General features: G+C 42.2%; 1 long non-coding RNA gene across 1 annotated transcript; it reads right to left on the bottom strand.

Annotated features, from left to right (window-relative positions):
* Positions 1–13,499: 13,499 nt before the first annotated feature.
* Positions 13,500–14,064, bottom strand: LOC144575384 (uncharacterized). The gene is made up of 3 exons (XR_013518435.1): positions 13,952–14,064; positions 13,670–13,871; positions 13,500–13,606 (listed from the first exon to the last, which is right to left on the bottom strand). It is a non-coding gene; the product is annotated as an uncharacterized LOC144575384 (long non-coding RNA).
* Between the last annotated feature and the right edge of the window lie 3,504 nt (positions 14,065–17,568).

Raw genomic sequence — 17,568 nt, 5'->3', positions numbered from 1 at the left:
TGCAGAGAGCGATGGACAAGCTCAGCGTCAAAGCAGTTGAACAGCAACCCCAAGCATGCGTCATGTGTGGTGATGAGAGACATGCTTACGAGCAATGTCCATTGGTGCAAGCTGATGAGGAGAGCGAGCAGGTCAATTCCATCAACAATGAACCTTCCTTTTTCCCAAAACCTCCCTTCAACCGATCCTACTCCAAGGATCCAATGGAACAACAGAATTGGAATAGGAATCAAAACAACCCTGCGCCTTTCAACAATGCTCCCAGGCCCCCTTTCACCAACCCCACCAACAACAATAACTCCTTCATCAATCCATCATCCGGCAGCAACTGGAACAATTCTTCTGGAGGAGGCAACAACAGAAACTTCTACCAGAACGCCTCCTTCCCCAATCAGAACAACCGAGCACCTCAAGCTGGCCCTTCCAGACCATATGTGCCTCCCTATGCGACGAACTTCACACACGAGCAAGGGAAGATGAACCAGATGATGTGGGAGCAAATGCAATCAATGGCAACTCAAATGGCCACCCAAAGCAAATTGTTGGAGCAACTGAGTCATATCGTCACTTCCAGCCAACCTCAACCTGGCAAACTGCCAGCGCAGCCAGAACCAAACCCCAGAGGAGAAGCTAGGGCGATCACACTGAGGAGTGGGACTCAGTACGATGAACCAGCTTTCCCAACTGATCAGATTCTAACCGATGCGACTGGCACCACCATTGATGCAACTGGCACCACCCCTGATGCGACTGGCATCAACTCTGATGCGACCTGCACCACCACAGTGCGACTCGCATCGACTCCAGAAGAACCTCTGGATGCGACTCGCATTGGTACAGTGCGACCCGCATCAAAGGAATCTGACAAGTCTGACAGAGAGAAAGGGAAAGGAGTTGAAAAACCTTACAGACCACCTGTACCCTTTCCCCGACGATTAGCTGAGAACAAGTTGAACGCACAATTCGCGAAATTCACTGAGGTGATCAAAGGCCTGCAAATCACGATCCCGTTCACCGATGCCTTGACTCAAATGCCCTCCTATGCCAAGTTCCTGAAAGATATTCTATCCAATAAGCGAAGCTTGGGGGGAAATGAAACGGTGAAGTTGACAGAACAATGCAGTGCCATTCTGAAGAACGACCTACCTCCCAAATTGGACGATCCAGGTAAGTTCTCCATTCCTTGCATCATAGGAAAGGCGACAATCAGGAAAGCTCTCTGCGATCTAGGAGCAAGCGTGAGTCTCATGCCACGCACGATCTACGAGCGAATGGGGGTAGGTGAGCTCAGACCAACGCGAATGTCATTACAACTAGCAGACTCCTCGGTACGACTACCACTTGGCATTGTGGAAGACGTACCAGTTCAAGTCGGTAAGTATTTCGTACCTGTCGATTTTGTTGTCATGGAGATGGAAGAGGATAAGGAAGTCCCCATCATCTTGGGACGACCTTTCCTCAGAACGGCAGGTGCAATCATCGACGTCTCTCAGGGAACGCTGACCATGAACTTTGGAGGAGAGAAAGTGTGTTTTCAAATCGACCGCGCCATGAAGTATCCTTCAACCGAATCTTGTTTCCGAGTAGATGTGATCGAAGAATGTTTAACGGATTTGGTAGAAGACTACCTTCTTGAGCGGACCAATGAGAGTATGAACGAGCACTTCGAATTTCTGTCTGAAATGCAAGTTGAAATAACGAATTCGGAAGTATGTGGAGCGGATGTGAAAGCAGCTGACTTTGGTGAGACTGGATGCGACCCGCATCAACCCCATGCGAGTCGCATCCCAAGGTCTGGAGAATTTGGAGCTAATGGAGGCGACTCAAGTACACCTGATGCGACTCGCAAGGAGTGTGATGCGACTCGCAAGGAGCATGATGCGACTTGCATCAAAGCCCAGGCAGAGAAACCCACTCTTGAGCTCAAGCCTCTACCAGCCAACCTCAGGTACGAGTACCTTGGACCAGATCAATCTCTCCCCGTTATAGTAAACGCCGAATTGAATCCCGAACAAACCGCCAAGCTTTTGGAGAAATTGACACTTCATCGAGGGGCGATTGGGTATTCGATCAACGACTTGAAGGGGATCAGCCCGTCCATCTGCTCACACCGAATCTTCTTGGAGGATGATCACAAGCCATCTGTTGAGCACCAAAGACAGCTCAATCCGAACATGAAAGAGGTAGTCAAGAAAGAAATTCTCAAGCTTCTAGACGCCGGTATTATATACCCTATCTCTGACAGTAGATGGGTGAGCCCAGTCCACGTGGTGCCAAAGAAAGGAGGGGCAACGGTAGTGAGAAATGCGAAGAATGAACTGGTCCAAACCCGTGTGGTGACGGGACATCGCATGTGCATCGACTACAGGAAGCTGAACGCAGCCACACGCAAGGACCATTTCCCTCTGCCATTCGTTGACCAACTCCTCGAACGACTTGCAGATCACTCCTATTTCTGCTATCTGGATGGTTACTCTGGTTTCTTCCAGATACCGATTCACCCACAAGACCAAGAAATGACCACTTTTACCTGTCCCTACGGTACGTACGCGTACCGTAGGATGCCATTTGGTCTGTGCAATGCACCAGCAACCTTTCAAAGAGCCATGATGGCCATCTTTTCAGACTTCATTGAGAAAGAGGTTGAAATTTTTATGGATGACTTCTCGGTGTATGGAACATGCTTCGACACTTGTCTGACCAACCTGTGCAAGATCTTGCAGAGATGTGAGGAAGTCCATCTCATTCTGAACTGGGAGAAATGCCACTTCATGGTCCAGTCAGGAGTTGTCCTTGGACATGTCGTGACCTCAAAAGGCATCGAAGTCGACAAGGCCAAGATCGAAGTGATCGAGAAACTAGAGATTCCGACGAGCGTCAAAGGAGTTCGAAGCTTTCTTGGACATACTGGATTCTACCGTCGGTTCATCAAGGATTTTTCCAAGATTGCTAAGCCATTGACCAATCTGCTCATCAAGGAGTCTGACTTTGTCTTCACTGAAGAATGCGTCAAATCTTTTCACAGCTTGAAGGAGTCTCTCATCTCAGCACCTATCCTGCAACCACCTGACTGGTCTCTTCCCTTTGAGATCATGTGCGATGCGAGCGACTACGCAGTAGGAGCTGTTCTTGGGCAGAGGAAGGGATCGATGCCATGTGCCATCTACTACGCTAGCAAGGTGCTAGACCCTGCCCAGATGAATTACACGACTACCGAGAAAGAACTTCTTGCTGTTGTGTTTGCTCTTGACAAGTTCAGGTCGTATCTGGTTGGTTCGAAGATCATCATCTACACCGACCATGCCGCGCTCAGGTACTTGTTGAAAAAGCAGGACGCAAAGCCTCGACTGATAAGATGGATTCTTCTCCTGCAAGAATTCGATCTTGAAATCAGAGACAAGAAAGGGGTCGAAAACACCGTAGCCGACCATCTCTCCAGACTCCGTTTGGATGACGAGAGTTCTGCCGACTTGCCAATCGATGATTCCTTTCCCGACGAGCAGCTCTTCTCCGCTTCAACTCTGGCTCACCTTGATGCGACTCGCATGGAGTGTCTTGCGACTCGCATCCTTCATGATGAGACTCGCATGGGAGTCAATGCGACCCGCTTGAGCAGGTATCCAGACCCTTGGTATGCAGACATGGCCAATTACCTTGCCTCTGGGATCCTCCCAAACGCCATGACTTACCAGCAGAGGAAAAAGCTAAAATCTGACGCAAAATTCTATTTCTGGGACGATCCCTTTCTTTTCAAGTTAGGGATCGACAGCCTCCTCCGACGCTGTGTACCACATGAAGAGACACGTTCCATTCTCGAGCACTGCCATTCATCCGCCTATGGCGGACATGCCTCGTTCTCCAAAACGGCCGCCAAGGTTTTACAATGTGGTTTCTTCTGGCCATCTATCTTTAAGGATGCGAAAACCTTGGTGATGTCATGTGACAAGTGTCAACGCACTGGGAACATCACTAATCGCAATGAGATGCCTCTCAACTCCATTCTTGAGGTCGAAGTCTTCGACGTGTGGGGCATAGATTTCATGGGACCATTTCCAGCTTCATGTGGAAATGAGTACATTCTAGTTGCGGTTGACTACGTTTCAAAATGGGTCGAGGCAGTGGCCTGTCGAAGAGCTGACTCAGGCGCGGTGAAGCGATTATTCAATGATGTCATCTTTCCTCGCTTTGGAGTGCCAAGAGCTGTCATCAGCGATGGAGGGAAGCATTTCATAAACCGTCAATTCAACAATCTCCTGCAGCGACATGGAGTGACGCACAAGGTCTCCACCTCTTACCATCCTCAGTTGAACGGCCAAGCTGAAATCTCCAACAGGGAAATCAAATCTATCTTGGAGAAGACCGTGGCAAGAACAAGGAAGGATTGGTCTTTGAAATTGAGTGACGCGCTCTCGGCCTACCGTACAGCATTCAAAACACCGATTGGGATGAGCCCTTTCAAGCTGGTGTATGGAAAGCCGTGTCATCTGCCAGTTGAGATTGAGCATAAAGCGTTCTGGGCCACTCGTGCTATCAACATGGACTTGTTAGCAGCTGGAGAGAAGCGTATCCTCGATTTGCACGAATTGGAAGAGATGCGTCAGCACTCATACGAGAATGCGAGGATCTACAAAGACAAAACCAAACGAATTCATGACAAGCGCATCATGTCTCGCGACTTCAAGGAAGGCGATCTGGTCCTCTTGTTCAATTCCAGGTTACGACTCTTTCCTGGGAAATTGAAAACCAGATGGTCAGGTCCGTTTGTGGTACGAAGGGTGCACCATTTCGGCGCAATTGAAATTGGGAATGACACATGTGGGGATTTCAAAGTGAACGGTCAGCGTCTCAAGCACTATGTGGCAGATCATGATTATCAGGAGCGGGTTGTTCAAGACCTCTCTGATCCCGTCTCACCGGAGGATTAGCACAAAGAAGGTCGAGCTTGAGACCTGAAACAAGCGCTTCTTGGGAGGCAACCCAAGCCTTTTCAGTTTACTTTTAGTTAGATTAGTTAGCTATTTTTCCTTTCTACCGAAAAGAATTACCAACTTCCACTTGATGCGACTCGCATCATCTCCGATGCGACTTGCATCACTCGATGCGACTCGCATCCCACATGATGCGACTCGCATCAATGCGAACAGACGCAGTATCAGAAGGGGTGCGCCCAAACGACGCGAGTCTCACCATATAACCCTCACCCGCACCTCTCATGTTCCTTTCTTCTTCCTCTGCCCAGCGAACCCCACCTCTCCTGTTCCTCATTCTTCTTCGTTGCGACTCGAATCAACTCCGTGCGAGCCTCAACCGACCCCTCAACCCAAAACCCTAGCCTCTCCCTTCTCCATCCGCCGGCCTTCACCTCCTCTCCATCGATCACACCCATCTCCATCTCTCCCTGCCGAAACCTCCTTCTCACTTCCCTTTTCTCCATTGCCACGATCACAACCCTCTCATTCTCTCTTCTTCCGCCTCTGCTAGATCGCCTCTGCCGCCAGATACCAGACAGTGCGACTCGCATCGCTACCCAGTGCGACTCGCATCGCTTACAAGGCGACTCGCATCAACAGTCAGGCGACTCGCATCACAGCCATCATGAGTGATCCAGAATCACCCATGAACCGCGAGCTCCGATCCAAGCGCAACCAAGAGCGCCGACAACGCGAGCTTCGCCGACAGAGGGATCTCCGTATCCAACAGGGGATACCGGACCCTACTCCCTCTCCTTCAGAGTCTGAGGACCAAGACTGGTCTCAGCTAGGCGCCAGTTCAGCTCGCACCAGTGGTAACTCCTCTCATTCTTCTTCTTCTCATTCTTCTCAGTCTTCCTATCACCCTTCTCCCGCACAGGCAGGGGCTGGGTTGGGCACTATAGAGTACAACTCTGATGACTCTGACCCCATCTCGGGTAGGGAAACCCCCCGAGCAGCAGACTACCCAGCCCCTCACTTCACTCTCTCCAGCCATGGTATGCTGGAACGCTTTCTCTACCTCAGGCAGCGCACTTATGAGAACACTCGCCGAGTCGATTTCGACACTTTGGATGCCTTTGGGGTTCGCGAGGAATTCCTTCGTCTCACTGGAAGGATCGGGTTCACTCCTGCCTTCTGGGCAATCGAGCGTAACTGTTACACCGAGCTTACCCTCGAGTTCCTCTCCTCTCTCAAGCTGCGTCAGGATGTGCATGGCAACTACTACATCAAGTTCCAGATGCTCAACCAGACGCACCGGCTCACTCTGGTCCGACTCCGTGAGTGGTTCGGATTTGACAGCGACCCCGATACTGATTCCCTTGACCATCGCGTGGGGTTCGACAAGGCTCATTTCTGGCGTCTGATCACTGGGATGATTAGTGCCACCAGTGCCCAGTACCGCAGCATTGCCATCCCTCACCCGGTACTGCGGTGCATCCAGCGCACCATCGGCTGCTCTATCTTCGCACGCGGAGAGACTGCAGCCCGAGTCAATGAGGAGGACCTTTGCCTTATGGACCACATGCTCCGTCCTGAGGCTGAGTTGGTGCGACCGGACCTGATGTTGTTCATGGTCCGTCACTGGGTGGATCTCCAGCGCAACACGAAGGTGGGTGGCGCTGTCCGCATTGGCGCCTATGTCACCCTGATCGCTGATCGGCTGGGCATCTCCACCGCAGGCCTCACTCTCTCCACTGGCCATCTCACCCTGGATGCCAGGGCCTACGAGCGGGCCACTTTTCTCAAGATTGAGCGCGGTGGTGCTGGCCACCGTTCTCGGTATTTCTGGACCTTGAAGGGTCATGGCTCGCATTTGATGCCCCTCCGCCTTGCACCCCTGTCTTTCGATGACGAGAGCACCTGGTTTTTCACCGAGCCCCTGCAAGACATGCCAGCACCACCTTCTCCTCCTCTGCAGCACCACTCTCCCGCCCATGTTGATGTGCCCATGCCAGATGTCCATCTCTCTCCTGCCCACCCTTACACTTCTCCTATGCCCTTTCCTGATTCCATATTTCAGGCAGGCACATCCACCTTCCAGGCAGGCCCATCTCCCTATCATGCTGGCCCCTCCACTTCTTATGCTGGTCCTTCCTATCCACCACCAATTCCCTCACCCACTATCCAGGATATCTACAGCCTCGTCTATGACATGAGGTCTGAGCAGGGTGCCATTCTCTACGACTTACAGCGCATAGTGGGTGACATTGAGGATGTTCTGCGCGATTGGAGGTTCGACCCCTCCGATGACTGAGCAGGTTTGTTTTTCTTCTCCCCTTCCTTTTGCTTTATCCTAGAGTCTTGAAGCATTGAGGACAATGCTCAGACTAAGCTTGGGGGGGTGACCTTAGGATTTTTAGGATTTATTCGTTCTTACTTAGACCATGTTTACTTGTTTATTGCATTTTTAGGTAGGAATTTGTGTGATTGTGTAAATTGGAAACTTTTTGAATTATTGTTGGTGTTGATCAGGATGACCCTAGGAGATTCGAACTATCCCATAATTGACCAACAAACTGATGAGGACGAATGTTTTGACCATTTGTAATGATGAAAACTTGAAATGTATTGAGAAACTCATTTAGAAATTGACTTGTGCCTTCTCAAATAGGGAAATGGGGGTTATTGATAAAGAAAGTTTGGGATATCATTTGGTATGAATGAATATCAAAGGATGTGTGTATTCATGATATGTGCAAAAGAATAAAAATATAATAATAGATGGAGAAACCAAGAGTACTGGCAATAAGTCATTTTTAGGGCGCCTTTGAGCTCATCTCCTAAATAAATAAAAAAATATAAAAAAAAAAAAGAGAAGAAACGAAAAGACGGAGAACATAAGAGTACTGGCAATAAGTCCTTTTAGGGCGCCTTTGAGCTCGTCTCCCACTTAGAAAAAAAAAAGAAAATTTTGCACATATCAACACGCGAAGTCTGCAACTTTCTGACCTAAGCTTGTTCCAAGCTTGGGGGGGTTAAAAAGGGAAAATCTCCACAAATGAGGACAATAGTTAAATAGATAAATGATAACTTGATTGATTCAAGTGCTCAGCTTTACAAGTATTCAAATATTTCAGAATTTGAAGTTTGGTTGGTCGATTTGTGTGGAGAATCAAGGTTAATTAGGAAAGTCCAAGTTATACCAACATGATTTTTAAAGTTCCCAATTGAAACAACTCATATAAATTCTTGCATTTAGGAAATTTGCATTTAGAGTCCAAACCGGTACCAATTTTTAGATTTCTGCTTGAGGACAAGCAAAGGTTAAGCTTGGGGGAATTTGTTATCACATTATTAGACCTATCATTTCGACTTGTTTCCATACGAAAAATCTATATTTTGAACCAACAAAGGGTACCTTTTACATTGAATATCCATAGAATGTGGTACTGCTAAGTTTTGGTTCTTACTTTGCAGGAATCAGGCGAAATTGGGCAAAATCAGGCAATTGGTAGACTTCAGGAAGCTCTGATGCGACTCGCATTCACCTGGTGCGAGTCGCATCCAAGCCCAAAGCGACTTGCGATGCGACCCTCACTGCTCTCTCCTGAAGACCATCTGATGCGAGTCGCATCCACCTGATGCGAGTCGCATCAACTGTTGCCGCCCAGTTCAAATTAAATCTGACAAGCCCAAAGTCAACTCTGTTGCCTATATAAGGAGGTCCTATGCCAGAATTCAGAAGGCTTTTTCCCCCTCTACATTCCAGAACACAAAAAGAGCGAAGATCAAGAGAGAAGAAGGAGATTGGAGCTTGCTTGAAGAAGAGGAGAAGAAGAGAAGATTGCAAGATCCTCTCCAATCCACCTTGGATCTTCGAGCTCCATTATGATCTGCCTATTCTCTCTCTCTTTCATGTTTACTTTTGTTATGCTTGAGTAGATCCCTGTTTCTTAGGGTTAAGATGTAATCTCCAAACCTTTTCTTTGAGTTGAATGATGTTTTGATCTAATGTTGAACTTGTGTGATTGTTGTTTGAGTATTCATTGTTTGCTTGATTGTGATTTCTTGATTGATTCTTGATTGTCTACTGTTAGATGTCTATAGCATCTCTTCTAGTAATTAGGCCTTGATGTATCTTGCAATTGTAATTGAGCACTTGAAGTAGATCTAAGATCAATAGTAACCGAGAGGTGAAATTTCTATTATCGAGAGGTTATAGATACTTCTAGTTAACCAGACAATCAATCTAGGTTAGATACCAGTAGGCGAGAGCCACAGGTCGAAGCCTCGCACAAGAAATCAACTTAGATACGAACTCATGTCAGCTCTGCTCGAGGGCCATGCGAGTCGCATCACACAGGTCGCATCAGAGATGATGCGAGTTGTATGATAGGTCCAGAGAAGGAAAAGTTTGGAGATGAAGTCTGAAACCCTAAGAACACATTTTATAATTGATTCAAAACCAAATCTTTTAATCGCTTTCATTTACCTTTAATTGAATTGTCTTTTGAAATTTAGAAATTGAAACAAATCAAACCCAATTCTTCAAATTTCTAGTACCTAACTTGGATTTGTGAAAGTCTAGAATTGAGTTTAACCGTCCCTGAGGATCGATACCTTATTTTACTACACGGATAGGATTGTACACTTGCAATCCTAGACGTGAGTGGATTCAAGGTTTAAAACAAGTACAATTAGTTGTATTTGGAACTTTGTAAGCACACTCTGAGAAGCGAACATATTGCAGCGATACCGTTCCTCAGACCAGTGATTAGTATCGATGCATGTTTCATGTCGGGACGATGCCAAAGTAGGCTGCTAATGGCTTGTATGTACGATGCCGAAAACCAATTGCTTCCAGTAGTAGCTTTTGCAATTGTGGAGAAAGAAAGCGCTGATAACTGGGGGTTTTTTATGAGATGGTTAAGGTTGGAAGTAATTGGAGATAATCGATTTTTTTGTGTCATATCGGATAGACATTTGGGAATTAAAGCTGTGTTCCAGGATCCAAATCGATTCTTTTGTGTCATAATCGATTCTTTTTCCAAACTGCCGCATGCAGCGATCAGGATTGTGATGCTCAACAATCCAATAAAAAATAAGAGGACCGCGGTTGTCACACCCCGGAACAGGGGGTCACGCAGTTTTGTTTTAAAATGCGGTTTTGTTCATGCAGATCTATATATATATATATAAAACGTTATGTTTATGTGTGTGGGCCCGATTCTATTAGTATGCGGGGGGTGGCAGGGGGGCGGCAGCCCCCTGCGAGCGTTGTCTGAGCTCAATATAGCCCGGAGAATTTGATTTCAAGGAAGTCAAATGGCATAAAAATCCTTTAACCGACGGCCCAGATTAGTCAAATTATCATATGATTTGATTTAAAACAAGTTTGGTTCAAAACCGATTTAATTTGGCTAAGTTATACCCAAAACAGTATTTTTGGGAACCCGTTGCGGCCCGCAATAGGGCTGTTGCGGCCCGCAACCCTTCCCAAAATTTCCAGCCTCTGCAAACTGCCTCTGACTCCATTCATTGCGGCCCGCAATGAATTTATTGCGGCCCGCAATGAATTTATTGCGGCCCGCAATGAATTTATTGCGGCCCGCAATGAATTTATTGCGGCCCGCAATGAATTTATTGCGGCCCGCAACAATTTCCAAATTTCCCAGCCTCTGAAGGGAGCCTCTGCCTCCATTCATTGCGGCCCGCAATAAAGTCATTGCGGCCCGCAATGACCTGGTTGGAAGTCAGCCTGCGAACTTCCCTCTGTCTGCTCTCATTGCGGCCCGCAATAAGAGTACTGTTTTTCATTCCTTTGCCCATTTTCGTGGAATTTCACCCCGTTTTCAAACCCGATCAAATCCCCGTATACTTAAACAATTACTCCCCATTCACTGGACCTTTTAATGACATTAAAAATGCAATTTCAACATTTAAATCATAACAACTATTTAAAACATACCGTTAGGGTTTTATAACATAATACGGTTCGATAACAACCTATACATCAAAATAACCGACTACGGGTTCAACTACACATTCAAAATGGGTACAAAAAGGTTTGGCATAACCTATTAGCTCGGCCTATACTCACGAGTCGAGCCCGAGTCCCACTTCACTCGCGTTTACCTGCACATATCAGTTCAAAGGGAAAAATTCCCCGAGGGGAGGGGGTGAGAAAACCTGTCATCCGTTTTCTCAGTGCGGAATTTAAAGGGCTACTGGATTTGTGCGAAATCCATCACCAGAACTAAATACACTAGCAATAGGGCATCTATTTATTCATTTACCAGTAATAATAAATGCACATGTACCGGGAATAGATTCAAACGGATTTCAATTCACATAAAATCAACATCAATCAACGAATTTCCAGAAAGATTTGGTTTCACAGATATAATATATATAAGTCTGGTTATGAGGTACAGATATCAACTATCGGTCACCTCCGGCTTAACAGTTCTAATTTCTGGTTTCAAGTCATACAATTTCATCAATTCATCACTTAAAATATACACGGGCATATTCCGCGAATATGCAACAGAATATCAATTTTTCTCAAAAAGAATCACTGACACTTTCACTGAATCACTGAACCACTGAACCACAGTTCTACCAAAAATTACACTGCACTTCCCTTACCCAACCGGTACTGGGTTCACTAGGGCCATTCTCCAGATGCGCATAAGGGTCCTGGATGAAAGTCTAGTAGCTAGCTAGACTTTCCACTATGATACACTGTTCACTTCACACAATCAATCCAAGTCATACTGTGGTTCCACTCACTTATTCAAAACGACAGATCAACAATCGATAAACCGTACCAACATGAGGATCATAACAGTTATACAATTCAATTACACTAATATCACAATTAATGCAATGCGGCAACAAATGCTTTCAATCAGAGATTCAACATGCTATGCACAGTTTATTTAAATCAAGCAATCAACATAAATATAATAATATGCACCGTTATTTAGTTCTACGAATAAACCCCAAAACAGATCCCGTGAACCCCCGCACCTGGTTATGTAGGGCACGTAGAGGGTCCGCGATCTCGCGACTCGGTAAGCTCGTCAATCCCGCTAGCCGTGCTCGTTAGGATCTATCCATAGGTCAATTTATTAAATTCCGGCACTTTTACAATTTAAACCCTAATCAATTTTTGGGAAAATCCGTAATTTGGAATTTGGTTGCACTTTGGAACACGGAATCAGTCAATTTACACTATATAAACAACAAAGGCACGGAATAATCAATTTGGTACGATTCTACGGGTTTTCACCGAAACCCTAAAAACAAGGAATCACGAAACGAGAGAGAAATAGAAACGAGAATTACCAATGGAGCGGATGGATGTGCGAGATTTGAGCTCCTCTTCCTAGATCTCGGTTTTCGGGCAAAATGGTCACCGGGGTGTCTCTCTCTCACTCTCTCTCTCTCTCGTTCTTTCTCTCTTGGCGGAAACAAAGGAAAAAAAAAGAAAAGAGATGAGGGCAGGAAAGGAAAGGAAGGAGGGGAAGAGGAGGGAATGACAAGGGGCCCCCACTTGTAAGTGGTATTTTTGCAAAATAAACCCTCCACTTGTTCGATATTGTTTAAATGATTTATATAACCCCAATTGCTCCTATCTCTTAACACAATTAATCGTATAATTATTTTTCACCATCCACATCACTAATTTCGTATATACGTATATATATATTATTTGATTTAACCACATATTATTTTCATTAATCTGAATTTTAAAAGTTCACAGTGTTACAGCGGTACAAGTAGTACGGCTGACAAATTTAGAGTTGCAATGTTAGGTAGAAATTATAATTGTAATGACATGAATAAAAGAAAGAATACGACTTTATTACAGTGTACCTGGTCTGCCCGGGTTCTTCTCGAAAGGTCGTGGTAAACAGATGCATATGGCTGCCAATTCACCATGTTATCTGTCAGTTGCTGAAGCTGGTCGCGGGGGATACTTGGACCGGCGGTTCCACCATGGGACGAGTTTTCCCAATTATGTGGGCCTTTCCACATGTCAGCAAAGGCTGGACATGTATCTTGTGTTTCTGCGCCTTATTTCGGTTTAGATCCCAGTAACGGTCGGTGAATTTGAAATCGGGTCCACGACCAGTGTTGCAGAAGCATGGTGGGACCATGCATGGAGTGGCATGAAGGGCTGGATGCGAGACAGAAATTTCGATATAAATAAGCGAGAACAGCTCCGCCCCAATTGTAATTTATCGACTCGTCCAAGTTTTCAATCATGCTGAGATACCACAGCGGTATTCCGTCCCCGCTACTGTCAGGAAACATTGTATTCCCTAGCATGTCGAGGAGAAATTCACGAACATACCTAATCCACAGACAATTGTAGAATCTGAGGATTTATAGATTTAAAATAACAAATACGAATAGGGTTGTAAATAAAAAAAATACTAACCACTTCAATTGTTCCTCGATCGCATCTGTTGGTAATTTTTGGAAGCGCTCACGGAGTGCTTTTTTGGCCACAAGCATGTCGTGCATATCTCTTGCCCTCTTTTTCATTAACCCTTTCACTTCATTATCTTTCACGCCTAGCAACTCATACAGTCGGCCTTGAAAACTCGCCGAGTCTGTAATTCCCGTTACTGGATCCCCCGTAATAGGCAAACCCCACAGACAACTCACGTCCTCCAGACTAACTGTAATTTATTTAACTTGTCAGTAAAAAAATCAAATAAAAATAATTCTCAATTAGTTAATACCTGTCATCTCTCCGAAGGGAAGATGAAAAGTGTGCGTCTCCGGACGCCACCGCTCGACAAGTCCGTGAATGAGGGCCGCATCGAGGGCGATATCGGGCAATGTCGCGAGCTGATATAAGCCCATTCGAATTAAAAATGGTGCGTACCTCTCATCATACTCGCATTTGTGCCGATAATGTCTCACGGTTAAAATATCTTTACTCTAAAATAAAATAAAAAATTAATTACAATATTATTTGATTACTTGCAGAGTTATGAAAAACGAAATAGGTAAATGATTACCTCCTTAGACGCCTCAGATACCCTGTGATTGCCGTGAACTATCCACAACAAGGGGCTAAATCTATGCTTAAGTACTTGGTCTGTCATACTACAAAATTCGAACAATATTGTAAATCACCTTAAAATTTTCCAAATTATTCTACACCATTTTGTTATTAATAAAATAGTTTTCTGGACAATTTTGTAAATTGATAAAATAATAAGGTAATTTTCTGGACAATTTTGTTATTTTCTAAATTATTCTAGACTATTTTGGAATTAAAATAAAATTATTCTACACATTTTGGTGTTTTCTAAATTATTCTACACCATTTGGAAATTTTCTAAATTAATCTACACCATTATGGTATTTTCTAAATTATTCTACACCATTTTGGTATTTTTCACATTATTCTACACCATTTTGGTATTTTCTAAATTATTCTACACAAGTTTAAAATTTTCTAAATTAATAAGACAATATTCTAAACCATTTAAAATGAACTAATTAATTATATTTTAAATTAAAATTAAAACAATATAAATATAAAAACCTGAATCGCAGATCTGATCGATCAAACGGTCAGAGCTCTGAAATTTTTCCTAAAAGAAAAGAGATTCCTAAAAAATTCCTAAATTAATCGAATAATTTTCTACATTAATAGGATAATTTTCTACACCGTTTGGTATTTTCTAAACTATTCTAAACCATTTTGGTGTTTTCTAAATTTCTAAATTATTTGGACATTATTCTACACCATTTAAAATTAAATATTTAAATAAATAATAAATTATAAATTATAAAAATAAAAATTACCTTGAAGAAGGAAGCTTGAAGAGAGGCCGAAGGAGAAGGAAAATGGAAGGCGCGGGGGGTTTTTATAGGCAATGGCCATTCCGGAAAAAAAATTTCCGTAACGCCTCTGATTCCGGAAATTTTTTTTCCGGAAATAGAATTGGGATTTCGGAAATAATTTTTCCGGATTTAGAGGTTGGTTCCGGAAATTTTTTTTCCGGAATGGGTACTTCTGGAATTTCAAGCCCAATTTGGATATTTTCTAAAATTTAATATTAATTATGGATAATAATAAAAAAATCGGATAATAGTGTATGAGTGATAAAAAGGCTTGATTTTCAAGCAATTTTATAGTGTAAATTACGCCTGCTCATATATCTCACAATTTAAAAGATATATTGTGAATTGTGATTATCATACTAGCGAATACTAGTCATATTAGTTAAATTATTATTATTTTTAATATATATTAATAAAAATCACTTACTAGTTACTAGTAATATTGGTTAAAACATAATTTTTTAAAAAAGATTCATAGATTCGAAATTAGTACATGTTTATAATAATTTGAGAATTTTAACTCCCATCGCAAATAAAAAAAAAATCTCATATATTTTCGATTCTTCGAGATTTCCTAAGAATCAATGAAAGAAAATTCGATCAGAATCCTTATCAAATTCTTCCAAGAACCGAAGCTCACGTGATAAGGTTTAACAACCACACGACACGTCGTCAATAAATCCATGGCTATAATTAAGCAATTTACTAGATTAAGTCACAGGTTGAAAGGAAAGCATATATAAAAATATAACAGAAGGTATATATATGGTCAAATTTTTTTCAAGTACTGAGGCTCTAATGATAAGGCTTAACGACCGCACAGCACTGAAGGGATTGTGTCCGTTTAGTTAAATCTATGGCTATAATTAAGCAGTTTACTCGACTAAGTCAAAGCTTGAAAAGAAAGTAGAAAAAAAATGCATAAATACAAAAGAGGGAATTTTTTTATGTACTTAAGTCTTGTACTTGTAAGTCTTGTATGCATAAATACAAAAGAGACCGATTCTCAGTCGCCTACTCCTGGATTTTGAAATACGGTACCAAGTTCGTATATAGTTGGTTTCAATTTGTGTTTTGTCTACCATTGAATTTGAGTTTTGTCTACTCCTGATTGAATCAAAGCTCTCGATTAGTGAAATTAGCCGAGTCGTTACAATTTTGGTAGTCTTTCATCAATCTATTTTGAAATATACCGACAAGATGAAGGTGAATAAGAATGATTTAATAGTGGAACCACGATAAATTTGTTAATTTTTTAGTGAAAGGAATAGACTAAAATGTTTTATAAAGTAATATACTGAAATTTAATGTAATGAATTAAATTATTTTTATTACATTTAACTATCTAAAATGAGCTGAATTTTAATAGAAGAGTATTGTGAACTATGCTTCAAAGTAAACTTTCGAAAAAAATCGAGTTTTCGATCTATTTCGGTTGATTTCTACTGATTTTCTCGATTTTAATTCATAGTTAATTACTGATTATGCTTCCAATAAAAATTATTTAATAATATTTTATAATTTAATAATTTAAATAAAATATTAATAATAATTATTAATATAATAATAATTTATTTTGCTTATCTCGTGACTACGCCACTGATCATATATCTAATTAATAATACCAGTTCAATGGCTTCACATGCAAGATAACTGCAAATCTCAACGTTGTTGCATAAGTTTCATACCTTAGTATAAAATCCCTAATATCATGGTTACAGATATTATTTTTTTTAAATATAAGCTTCATACCTTCAAATAATGCCTCCCTGTCCCTGACCCCTCTAAACGTGAAAACAGGTTCATAGAAAAATAACATGTTTATAAGTACCAAATGTAATTTTTCTGGTAAAGGTCTCTCAGTAGACTAGTACATTCGTGTTAGTTCTAAAAGTCTCCAAAAATTTTGGCTCTTGTTGGAGTCTTAATTGGGGTGATGCCAAATTACACTAACAGAGTTGTTCTCAAGTTCCCGATTTTCTTGCTTATGAACGGTTGGGGTTAATTTGATTTTACAATAATAAATAAAAGAAGAAGAAAATCAAGGTGTATATTCTTGTGAGATTTTGTTCACACACATGTTGTCATGTGCATGTATCCTGGAAAGATACTTGATTTCTGACCTAGTTACAGCCTTACAGGCATCAGAGACTGTTATAATCTCTTGAATGTTTGGACAGTACAAAAAATATTTGGTTTTTCTTTTCCCGTAATATTTAATAGCAAGTTAGAATTTTGTAATGGTGACGTCTTAATAAAAATTATAGCGAGCTATGATTGCTACAGCCTACAGCAAAAGCAATGTCAGATGTCACATATATAATGAGTTACGTTAACCAAATAATCTTTTAATGAATCAAAATAATAAACAAATTCCAAAAAGATTCAATAAGTAAATACATATAAAAGAATAAAAGGAAATTAAAGAGGGAGTGGAAGATACCTTATACGTTAAAGCGAATCATATAGCATTTTAATAATATGAAATAGAATACTATATTGGTCCAGAACAAATCACATAGCATTTTGATAAAAATCAGAACTCACCCTCCATGATTTTTTTTTTGTTAATATTGGACCGATTACTCATGCACCAAATGCCACCTTATATCAGTATACAATAGTATGAATTAATAAAAAAATGTATTAATAAATCTTTTTCCATAGCTTTAGAGTTTTTCTACATATTAGCACTGTAGCAAGCTATTTAGAAAATTGTTTCTCTGTTTGGTACCACCTCTTGTTTTTTCGTACCATCATCCTGCTATGGCTTTCAAATAGG

Source organism: Carex rostrata, chromosome 24, assembly GCF_964058835.1.
Source record: "Carex rostrata chromosome 24, lpCarRost1.2, whole genome shotgun sequence".
Lineage (NCBI taxonomy): Eukaryota > Viridiplantae > Streptophyta > Magnoliopsida > Poales > Cyperaceae > Carex > Carex rostrata.
Note: the sequence above shows the minus strand (reverse complement) of the source record. Positions and strands in the feature narration are given on the sequence as shown.